The 12,848-nt window shown below is 34.6% G+C and overlaps 1 pseudogene; it reads right to left on the bottom strand.

The window, feature by feature from the left end:
- Nucleotides 1-3,840: 3,840 nt before the first annotated feature.
- Nucleotides 3,841-4,783, bottom strand: LOC149171538 (short-chain dehydrogenase/reductase 2 pseudogene; annotated as a pseudogene).
- Nucleotides 4,784-12,848: the final 8,065 nt, after the last annotated feature.

The following is a 12,848-nucleotide window of genomic DNA, read 5'->3' as shown; positions in this document are numbered from 1 at the left end:
AAACTTCAAAGCCCCTACTCAAATTTTCTTCAATTAAACAAAAAAAATGCAATTATTTTCTGAGATAATTTTCCAAAATCCCACTTTACATTAGAAACCCAACTTAACTCTTCATAATTTAAAAAAAAAAAATCAACAAACTTTTTTTTTTCTTTTTTTTTTCTTTTTTTTTTTTCTTTTTTTTTTCTTTTTTTTTCTTTTTTTTTTTTCTTCTTTTTTTCTTCTTTTTTTTTTTTTTTTTTTCTTTTTTTTTTTTTTTTTTTTTTCTTTTTTTTTTTTTTTTCTTTTTTTTTTTTTTTTTTTTTCTGTTGTAAAAAAAAATACCCGGTGGTCTCCGCGACTCTGTCTCTCTCTGTTTTTCTGACATCTCTTTGTTTTTCTAGCAGCTCTTTGTTTTTCCCGCAACTCTTGTTTCCAACTACTCTTTCTCTTTCAATCGACCCTCATAGTGGTTGGATCCCTTAATTGGCTCTTTAACCAAAGGCTTGGTGTCGGCTGACAGCAGCTCAACATTTTAAAAATCAGAGGTTGGGGTCAACTGACAACGGCTCATATCAATTTTTTTTTCAATGAGCGGGGTTCTTCTTATGTTATCATTATTTCTCCAGAAGATTGCAATCAACTTCTCCTTTCTCAGCAACGACTTGGTCTTCACAGCTACTCATCATTGTAGATGTGAAAAAACTTCAACAAAAAATTCAACAACCCTACCTCCTCGCTTGGTCTTTTGGTCTTCAGGGCTACTCAACGCAACCATGCCTCCTCGCTTCAGAATGACTCCTCCCTTTTTTTTAATATAAAAATGAGACTCCAAATTTTTCTGCTGAGCGATTTTTTTGGGTGACAGTTTGAAAATAATGGCACGACTTAATAAGCTCGGCTTGTCAAAAAACTTCAACACAGGCGGTGGCACCAATTTCCAAAATTCTATGCAAGTGGTGGCTCCAGATTCCCTCTGCTATGGTCAGCTTCATAACTTAGCTCTGATACCACTTGTTAGTATTATGGAGTTATTAACATTCAATCAAGAAAGAAATGCATAAAAATAGGAAACTGAATCACACACAAATTAACACAAGGAATTACGTGGTAAAACCATAACAATGTGTCAAGGAAACCCCAACGGGCAAGGGATTGGAAATTTTATTTCTCAAAAATTATTCTCCAAGTTACAACAAGCCTTTCGTTAAAAAACTGACTGAACTGTAAAATAGTTTTACCCAAACAATTATATCCTTTACATTAATTGTTGTCAGTTTTAACATCATTTGCACATAGATAATCGAATAAAGTGAAAGTACATGATATGGTAGCAAAAGGGTCCAACAATATCCAACCGTTTCAGTGCCAGTTGATTGCTTTATATAAGTGAAGCTAGTTGACAATTCAGAAGGGAATAACCCACTGGTCAAATCAGTTGACTAGTGAAATCCAGTCAACAGATTGATGCTTGATAAGGATCACTAGGTGAATGCTTAAACTCAACTAATCCTTTAAACTACAAATCAACCCAGGGATTCATCCAACCAAGATGCATTCATAAAGATGCTACCTTCAACATGTATTATATAAATAATGGATTGAAAAACCAAGTCAAAAGAAAGACTAATGAGGTTGTTAAGCTTCTCACATAAATAAGTCTCACAAATCTCTAAGGCGAAGATATTGAATCTAGATTCTATTAGCAGAGAATCTCACAACTAATTAATAAATACAGGGACAAAGAGGCTACCAATTATTTTTAGAAAACTGTCACTTAACATGATTATTGAAGACAGAATAGTCCCATCAGTTTAAGGTCCAATAAACCAAAAGTTTGAAAGAGGTTAAGCGGACAATAAAACAAAATAATTATCAATCAGAACCATAAATCTCAGTAAGTTTAAAACTCCGATGCAACATTATCTTGACTGCATCTAAGGTTCATAAGACTCTGTGAAAACCTAAGAATGGAAATGTCAAATATTTGGTGTGGACATGGTCAAATTTACAATGATGTAGATGTGTAGATGCTACTATAGAGAATCTCACAACAATTAAAAAATGCAATGATAAAAGAGGCTACCAATCCCTTTTAGAAAACTGTCACTTAATATGATTGTTGAAGACATAATAGTCCCATCATTTTAATGTCTAATAAACCCGAATTTTGAAATAAGTTAAATAGAAAATAAAACAAAATAATTATCAATCAAAACCATAAATTTCAGTAATTTTAATATTCTATTGCAACATCCCCTTGACTTCATCTAATGTCCACAAGACTCTGTGAAAACTTGTGAATATAAATGTCAAATATTTGGCGTAGCCAGACTCAAATATTCTATGATGATGTAGATGCTATTGCAGAAAAAAAGAAATGGAAAGAGATTGTGCCATGAAAAATATGAGGAAATATCAAATAATTAAAATGTAAACAAGGTTACATGCTAAAGAGATAGAGAGATTGACTGAAATATATTTAATGGACTGGACATGACAAACTATTTCACATAGACAATGAACATATCCAAATTTGACAAATAGGGAGGGAATGGACAATTTCACATAAACAATGAATTTATCCAAAATTGACAAAAAGGGAGGGAATGAGCATTTTGAACCTCCAAACAAAGCTATCTCTTGCCATTATTGAATCAATAATAGGATATTTAGAGAAATGACTATAGTTAACATGAAACTATTTTTCTTTTTAAGCAAATTTAACCCATGGAAGAAATTTTTGAGGGAGGGAGATTGGATGGGTGTTTTGAACATAGTATGAAACTTTATCTCATAAAAGGCATTTCCGAAAGCCATCATATTTGTGATACAAACACATATTGCAACTTTGTTGGGAAATTTATCTTGTTATGTGGCTTACCCTTTTGAAACAATGCAACATTCACACTTTATGGAATCAAAGAACCCCTACCTAAAAGAGAGGATGGGACATAATAAAGTCTATTGACAAGAGTATACAAGAAAATGACACCAAGGCAAGATGAAATGATATATACCCATTTATTATGCAAACAAGTAACAAAGAAAGAGACCAAGGACAACTTACCCATAGTGGTTGATTTCTAACCAATCATTCCATCTTTCTCACTCTTGTGGCGTGTTGTAGAGAGTTGAAAAACTAAGATCTCACCTATTGTTGCAATCTAACTGATGTTTCTCTCTTAGCCATTGAAACATCAGCATATATATTTCATCTCTTAAGATGTAATCCTACAACTTAGTCACATAAATAAGTTTGACTATGTTAGGAGATGATTATCCTTTTGCGCAACCTTACTAACTGTTACATAATAATATATGTTTTGTACAGTGTTTAGATATGAAGAGAAATTTGGCATTAATTATGTGAATAGTAATTAGTAATTTTTATTGGTTTTTGGATATTATTTTTATTCTCGTCTATGCCTTTATATTTATTGTATTTGTTCCTGCAAGATTGAAATCCCTATCTAAGTGTTTGGAATTGGTCACATTGAAACTAGGATTATGCCCAAATGTATGCAGTGGAGGGATTGCCCATTTAGGGGCCCATTGTTCATATATGTAAGAACTTGTTTTGTATAGGTTCATATCCAAGACAAATTTATCAACATGTCCTTCAGAATATTTGACTCGAGTTGTTTTAATCTTCTTGTTAAGGAAATCTTAGAGGCATTGAATATCTGATTAAACTTTGTGGAATTATCACATGATCAATTAGAAACAACCATTCTGAAAGGATTTCCAAAGTTTTGGCACAGAGAATGGCCATCATGTGCATGACTCATCGTTGAAGCAATTCACAAACCAAATGATCGAAAACAAGGGAAATGATTGTGACGGAAACCCTAAGCGAATTCAAAAGCATATTTCATGCCTTTCAACAAAAAAAATTCTTGAAAGTGCTTCAGGAGGTAGCAAGACTATCCATATTGTTGTATCTTCACCTTCCTCTGTTGTTACCTTCCCAACTAGTCATATCAATCTTGACCTAGCCAAGACAATGACAGTTCGCATAGATCTTGTGACCTTCCAGGGGACCAAAAAGCCTCCTTGCAAGAAAATGAGTATAAGCATTGACAACTAATTTTGAGACTGAATAATATGTGAAAAGTTGTGGCCAACCACGAGATTACCATGTCCCTTCTCTAATTTGTTCCAGAAAAATTTGAACGATAGTGTCAATCAGTGCTTCAGAAAGATGCTCATCGTCTTCTAGTTGATATCTTAGCAACTCCTCACTAATTTTATTGTGCCTTCCATTTAGCCTTCCAATTCGTGAGCTAACATTTAATATTCGAGCACTTGTTGAGGCAAGTTTCATAAGAGGGAGCATAGACTTTGTCATTCTTTTAGTACCATAATAATTTATTTGTATCACAGTCTCTACATATTCCACTGAGTTGCTCGAGCCAGTGTTAAAATTGACACCTGCATTATTTACTAGAATGTCAATGTTGCCATATTTCTCTTCTATCCAATTGGAAAATAGCTCCACCAATTTTGGATCCACAATGTCTAATTGAAGGAAGACCACATTAAGTCCCTTTGTTTGTAAGGATGCCACCACTTCCTGTCCCCTAACCTAATTCCTTGAAGTGAAAACAATGGTCAGGCCCTGCTTTGCAAGTTGATGAACAATTTCAAGTCCAATTCCTTTGCTACTTCCAGTCACTACTGCTAGGGTATCTATGGACCACCATTTGTTTGGACCAAAGTATGGTACAATATGGGCTTCAACTATCTCTTGCAATATCCTTTGTCTCTGTTTGAAGGAGCGTTTTTTTCTACCCACTAACATGTGTTAGCCAGTTTTCCCCTTGATGCCTTAAGATTCAGAAGTTTTGTGACATGGAGAGAGGCTTTACCCCGGTTTTGTTTTGATTTTGGAACGATAAGATGGAAAATTTGAATTTAAGTTGGGGCGCTTGCGACATTACCATTTTGGAGCAACGGGGTGGTGAATAATGGTCACCCACCTCCCTGCCACTCGAAGTATTAACTTGTTGCCACCTTCTAGGCCTGACAGTGTGGTCATCCAATGTATGCAGTGATCCCCAGACACTCAACAGAGTGAAAAGGAAATCAACATTCTCCATTAACGACATAAGTTTTTCTTACTAAGCACAAATTCTAAACTAAATTTTAACATTCATAAACTACTCCTTTATATAATATTTAAAAATAATAATTATCAATAAGAAACCCATCAATTCTCTATCTCTTTAAAATTATTAAAATAAAATTAACTTTAATTTCTTTTAAAAATATAACATATATTATTATTTCATTTCTTAAAAATATGATATATATTATTATTTGCCATAATGAAATATAATGATATGATTTGAAAATTTAATTTAAAATAAATAAATAAATTCTAGACAGTTGTAAAATTCTAAAACTTAAAATAAAAATTATTGTTCAATAATAATTGTTCAATCTCATTTGGTTTTGAGCTATCATATTAACAAATCTATTTTTATGGATAATTTTAAAATAAGAGTAATTGTATAAATCGGCGGTGCGTAACTATGGTGCATTTTTAGTTTTCTTATGTTATAAATGATTGAATATGATATAAAGCAGTTAATCTTTCTTATATAAATATGATAATAATATAATAAAACGGTTTTTATTTTTAATGTTTTTAATAATATAAATTTGATGAAAAACAATAAAGTGATCAAGTTTATATTACTTTAGTTAAAAAAAAAATTAAATAAACATGGAGGAGGTCAAATGCAAGTTTCTAATAACATCAATACATTTCTTTTACAGTGTGACTGATTAATTAATTAAACATGTATTTGTAATTTTTATACAACTGTCCGGTTTTCAATATTTAGGAAGAGGTTAATAGTTTATTAGAGTATGTTTTTATCTATTATTTACTTATACCTTTACCGAAATGTATTTGAGAGGTTTGTTTTTTTTTATCTTTCAAATTTCAAGGGTTAAGAATAAGATTTTTCATTTTTATGAATTAGAGAGATTAGTTGTGATATTACATGGTTAATTTATTTTTAATAAAAGTGTAGTTTTATGATAAACAATAAAGTAATCAAGTTTGTATTAATAAAAAGTATTTAGTTAAAAGTAATTAAGTGGATATGGATGAAGTAAGTGCAAGTTTTTAGTAATGATAACAATATCAATACACCCTTTATACTGTGACAAATTAATTAAAGAGACATTTATAAGTTTTATATAAGTGTCATCTCCTCAACATTATTTAATAGGAGATTAATGGTCTATTAGTATATGTTTTTATCTATCATTCACCCAATCCTTTCCAAAACATGCTTGGGAAGCCTTTTTGTTTTTGAAATTTCAATGACCAAGCATATTCTCATTTTTCATGAATAAGGGAAGTTAGTTGTGGCATTGGTTCAGAAGTGTTAAAAAGTTGTAGCATTAGTTTAAAAGTGCTAAAACATTATTTAGCAAATGTTGTCATGAAGACATCCCTCCAAAAGTTGGAAATGGCAAGAAAAAATGGCATTGAATTTGCATATAAAAATGATATCTATAAATTAACCTGCATTAAGAACCTATCATATCACATGAGCAACACAAACAAGTGGTATCCTCTAATATGGAATATTAGAAGTAAGTATATTAATTTACATTATTCATGTGACACATAGAGTTAGTTTAAGTTTGAACTAGTGATGTCATGAGGGGTTTATTAACAATGCATTTCATCAAGAATGGATCTACGTTTCTAAGGTTTCTTAAAAAAAAGACATGGGATTGACTTCATGTATAAGTATAAGCTATAAAACAACAACTCTACACTTTATCAATCAAATAAATTTATTTAAAATTATCCAAAATACCAAACTCTTTACGGACCAATTAACCAAATTTATTATTTATCTTAAACTGATATTAATAATAATCGATTAATAATGATTAAAATTAACCTTATTAAAGATTATTGATTTAATCAAGACGGTGAAGCTCTACCAACCATGTATTTTTTTATTGCTGAAACTATAATAACTCAATAAGCTTACAGCTGCCTCGATATTAATAAGTATTAATTATTAAATATTATTGACTTAAACTTTATCTAACTCCACTTACCATGCAAATTTTTTATCACTAAAACTATGGCAAGACGGTAGGTAGTTCATCATTCGGTGGAAAGAAGATGGTAATATCGAAAGGTTGAATCCGGATTTCTTGGCATGAGTTTCAGCGTCTTCGTAAGTCTTCGCTTTCACTAAATTCTACCCGAACCAAACCAAGTTCTCGCTATAATTCCCGCTATAATTCCGTTGGGATCAGTTTATCTGGGTAACTATTTTGTAGTTGAAGCACACATATAAATACGATATTGATATGATAGGGAGGTAGAATTATGAGGGGATACATTGTAAGTGTTGTGGTGCATTAACAAAGAATATCATTTGTTGGTCTCTTGTTACTTGCATTATCTTCTCTCTTTTTCTCATCTATGTGTATGTAGGTATGTTAATGTGTATAACGATCTCTATTGCAATAATGGCACAATTCTTGTAAACTGTTTATGATTCCTTAGATTATATCATTGTTTGATGCAATTTAAGGTAGGTGTAAGTTCTAAGCAATTTTCATGGGATCAATCCTTAAGTTATGGATTATTAACGAATGAATATTTTGTGTATCATGTGAAATGTATTTACTTCTTTGTAATATTCGATATCGAAGGATATTGATCACTTGTGTTGATAAGAAGTATATGCTCACCTAATATGGTAGTTCATTAATACATGCTAATCTCTACATGCAAATTTCAGGACAAACAGAGAAGATGGAGATAGGCATGGCCAATTTGGTGCAAGTGTTTCCCCATTGAGGTCATTTGTCATGCTTTATAAGGAGGCATCCTCCTATGGCAAATTTTCCTACCAATTCATTTGACTCCCATCACTTCGAGGGATGTTCTCAAAATCTCACGAGCCAAGCAATGCATAAACATTAGGAGCAATGTTAGAACTAACATCCCACTATTCATGAGAATAAGATGCCTTATGCTTGACCCTTATAATCTTAGAGACAAAAAGGCCGCTTGACTCTATGTAAAGGAGTAAATGATGGATGGGAACATAAATTGGTACATTGTTAACCTCTTTCCAAATGTTGGGCACCAAACTATCTTAATAATGGTCTCGTCTTTATATTTAAATGAAACATGTTTTTATTTTGTGTGAAATATTGTGTTAGATAGTTAATGATTTTTGAGGATTTGGTGGGAGCAATGCATATAAAAACTAGGTGCCCCTTTAAGTATGTTGTCACATTATGTTATGCAACCAAATCACAAATCAGAAGAAAAGATAGATCAACGACTTAAGAATTAGCCTCTTTGAGGGGGCAACCTCCTTTACATCACATAAATGAACAATTCTTGGATTATACAAATGATAATGCCTCCTTGGTATATATAGGACTATAAGGGTCACAATATAATCAGAGCCTACATAACAATAATAATGTAAGGGCACAACAATAATAATAGTGGGCTTCTATGGGACACAACAATAACAATATGGGGACTACATGGACACAACAATAATAATAAGGAGCTACACTAACAATAACAATAATGGGGCTACCCCCGGATGCGGGTGACACACCAGCAGATAGCGAGGGGACACATGCCAGGCATGTGATGCCTCGGGTATAAGGACATTCTCCCCCGTCAGTTCGCCGCCATGGAATATAGGTCGAGGCTTACCATAGGTCGGCATTCATTGCCGCATTCAAGTTGCAGGTCCGTCAGCAGAGAGCAGTTATGGCATTCGCGGTTCGAGAATGGGTTGCAGGGTTTAAGAAAGGTGAGGAGGGGGTTCAGCACAAGCAGTTTCATGCTTGGCGTTCGGTATTCTCTGTTCAGGTGTTGGTATGGTCTCTGGCCCTCCCGGAGGCATTATCTCCCGCTCCATTGTATTCTGTATGTAATTCTGGGACTGAAAGACCTCTGTATGTTTTTTGCCTATGTTTCATTTCTCGCCTCCCGATTGCCTCTCTATCATTGCCGCCTCCCCACCCCGTTTCGCTCTTCAGCCTCAGTGCGCCGGCAGCAATGGCTCGTCCCCGTGATCGTATGCTCAGCCGACGAGGAACTACACGAGGAGGCTCCTCTCGGACGCCTGCTAAAGGTTCCCAGTCCTATTGTTGTCGTTGCCACTGCCATAGCTTTCCTGCCGCTCATCCTATCCAATCCAGACAATTCATGGACTCTTACAGCCCGGACCAGGACTCAGTCCCTGCACCTGCATTCGGCTCAGCCATTTTTGCCTTCAATAGCTCGATGGACAGACCCCGCATCAATGCCCATGTCTCAGTACTTTTTCTGGAGGAGGCACAATCCGTCAATGATGAGCACCGCCACCAAGGGATGCAACAGGGCGAAAGGCCAGAATTGGCCCAGGCCTCGCCTGGGAAGGAAGTGGAGGTGGTCCAGGCCTCGCCTGGGAAGGAAGCGGTTCAGGCCCCCAGCCGTATTCAGCCTCAGGAGGCATCTACGTCCAAACAGGCCGACACCTACCTTGACCCCTTCCCTTCTGCGGGGGAAATTAGTCGATTCGGGTGGTGTCCGATCGTCGAAGAGGAACCGGAGGAGTAGCTGGTCTCCTGAGCAGATTCACCAGCCTCAGCGACTCTCAGGTTTTAACTCGGCGTTCGGTTCATATTTTCAGTTTTTAATGTTTGTTAGTTTCAAGTTTTTTGAAGCCCCTGCGTGGGATATTGTAGTTGATATTTTGTTGCCCCTGCGTGGGCTTTCTAGTTTGATATGGATGAAGTTTTTTGAAGTACAAAGAACCCTGGTATGGAAGGTCTCAACTAGTCATGGCACCTCTGCGAAGGTAGCCCATTCTGATCTCAAACAGACCAGAGTACCAATTTCAGGCCTCTGAGGATGCATCTCTTGAATGTACTGTTTCTTTTGTTCTGTATATAATAGATTAGTATTTTAGCGAGAAAAAAAAAACAATAATGGGGCTACAATAATAATAACAATAAGAGGGATATACTAGTATTATAGGGACCTAACATGCCCCTATCCTTCAAAAACGTGTCCTCAACGCTTGAGTAGTTCTGGATGCTTCTGTATAAAGTTCTCATACTCTGAAATTGATTGATTCCGTAGTTGTCGGGTTCTTGTTTCCATGACTACTTCAAGCTCCAATATGATTTTTCCTTCTTTATCAAGTTCTGAAAATATTGTTAAACTAGGAGCTTGTCACTGATAGCCTTCTTTAAGCATGAAACATAGAAAATCAGGTGTACTCGGGAAGTTGCAGGCAATTCTAATTTGTATGCCATAGTACCAATCTTTTGCAACACTGTCTAAGGACCATAATACTTGGGTGATAACTTATTATCTTTCTTAGCTTGCTTGAGAGACATTTGTTTGTATCCTTGTAGCCTTAAAAATACCCAGTTGCCTACATCAAAACTTCTTTCATTGTGATGTTGATATGCCTATTGCTTCATTTGATTATGTGCCAGAGTGAGGTTGTCCTTTAAGAGTTGGAGAACTTTTTATTGATGCTCGATTGAACTTCCACTGCTTGAACCTTAGAATTTTCTCTTAAAGATGATGTGATGGATGGTGGATGATATCCATAAAGTGCCATAAATGGGGTCATTTTTGTTGCAGTATGGAAGGAAGTGTTATACCACCATTCAGTCAGAGGTAACCACTTGACCCATTGTATTTTTTATGAGATACAAAGCAACTAAGATATCCTTCCAAACATTTGTTCACTATCTCAATTTACCCGTCAAATTGAGTATGATAAGATGAGCTATGAGCTAATTGAGTACCAATACAAGAAAATTATTTTGTCCAAAAATTTCCAGTGAAAATGGGATCTTTGTCACTTACAATAATCTTTGGGTTTCCATGCAGCTTTTGAATTGTTTCCTTAAATGAAGTGGAAACTGTATTGGCTTTAAAAGGATGAGATAATGCACAAAAGTGTGTATATTTAGTAAGTCTATCAACTACCACCATGATGACAATATTTCCTTCAAACTTGGGTAAACCTGTGATAAAATTCATTGAGACCTCCTCCCAAAGCTGACTTGGAATGGATAAAGGTTGTAACAGGCCCGAGGTCTTACTTGTATTAGCTTTATTTTGTTGGCAAACCAAACATTCTGCCACAAAATTTTGAATGTTAGATTTAAGGCCATCCCAAAAAAAATCCTTCTTGACCATGTGATAAGTTTTTAAAAATCTTGAGTGCCCTCCTAAGGGGGAGGTGTGAAATTCCAAAAGCATGTTTTGTTTGAGTTGGGAATTCCTACAAAGATATAAGCGATGTTTATTCCATAATAAATCATTTTTCTAAATAAATGTATCAAATGTATTGGGATCTTACTATAATTTTGAATTAGTGTCCACGCCTCTTGATGTGAAATTCCAAAAGAATATTTTGTTTGAGTTGGGAATTCCTACAAAGATATAAGCGATGTTTGTACCATAATGAATCATTTTTCCAGATAAATGTATCAAATGAATTTGGATCTTGCTGCAACTTTTGAATTAGTGTCCACACCTCTTCTTCATTCTTCCATTCATCCCTTGCTCCAATTATCCAATCAAGTTGGATAATATAAATCGCACAAATCAATGCTTCCACATCCTCATCCTTCCTTGAGAGTGCATCTGCAACAACATTTTGCTTCCCTTTTTTGTAGATGATTTCAAAGTCATAACCCAACATCTTTGTGGCCCATTTTTGCTTCTCTTCTGAAGATAATCTTAGTTCCAAAAAGTATTTAAGACTATGGTGATCTATTTTAGGTAAGGTTGTCATTGCTTTATTGCATGTAGCATTGCCAACATTTCCTTCTCATAAATAGGTTTGTGCAATACTTTCCCTTGATTGGATTACTTTTAAAAGCAATGGGTCTTCCTTCTTGCATTAAAAAAACACCAATTCTATTTCCTAAGGCATCACATTCCATAATAAAAGTTTTTGTGAAGTCTAGTGTAGCTCAGACAAGTGCTTGGCACATTGCCTCTTTAAGATGTTCAAAGGCCTTATTTGTTTATGAAGTCCAAGAAAATGCATCTTTATTCAGTAATGGTGTTAGAGGCATTGCTATTCTCCCATAATTCTTAAAAAACTTGTGATTATACCCTGTCAACTCGAGAAATCACCGAAGATGCTTCAAGGTTGTGGGGATTTTCTATTCCTTAATGACTTTAACTTTGTTAGGGTTTAACTCAACACCCTCATGAGATACAATATGACCCAAATATTCCATCTCATGTACTCCAAAGAAACATTTGGAGGTTTTTGCATATAATTGTTTCTCCTCCAATAGTTTGAGCACCCTGTCAACATGTTGAACAGGATCCTTCCAAGACTTGTTGTAGATTAGTATATCATCAAAAAATACTAACACAAATTTTCTAAGGAAGGGTTTCAAAATGGAATTCATCAAACCTTGAAATGTGGAAGGGGAATTAGTAAGGTGAAAAGGCATGACCAAAAATTCATAATGACCTTCATGAGTTCTGAATGTTACTTTCATAATTTCTTTAGTATCCATTCTAATTTTATGATATCCTGGACGAAGATCCATCTTGGTGAAGTAAATTGAACCATGTAATTCATCAGGATATGCAAGGCCTAATGTTTGGAGGAAAACTTCCTAGAATCAATTGAACAGAATGATCATAATTATGAATAGGTGGGAGGCCTTTGGTAGTCTCAAGTACTCTAGAATGATTTTTCAAGACATTTTGGAGATCTTGAGAAATAGATTATTTTGATGTTTGAACCTCTAGTGAGAATAATTGTGCAATTACACCCTATTATTCTTTCTTCAAAATATTTGTCATGTCATTAGAG

This window comes from Pinus tabuliformis, chromosome 4_2, assembly GCF_031772625.1.
Source record: "Pinus tabuliformis cultivar Carrire ecotype Pingquan chromosome 4_2, CPIR1, whole genome shotgun sequence".
Taxonomy (NCBI): domain Eukaryota; kingdom Viridiplantae; phylum Streptophyta; class Pinopsida; order Pinales; family Pinaceae; genus Pinus; species Pinus tabuliformis.
The sequence above is the reverse complement of the archived record's forward strand: the minus strand, read 5'-3'. Positions and strand labels throughout refer to the sequence as shown.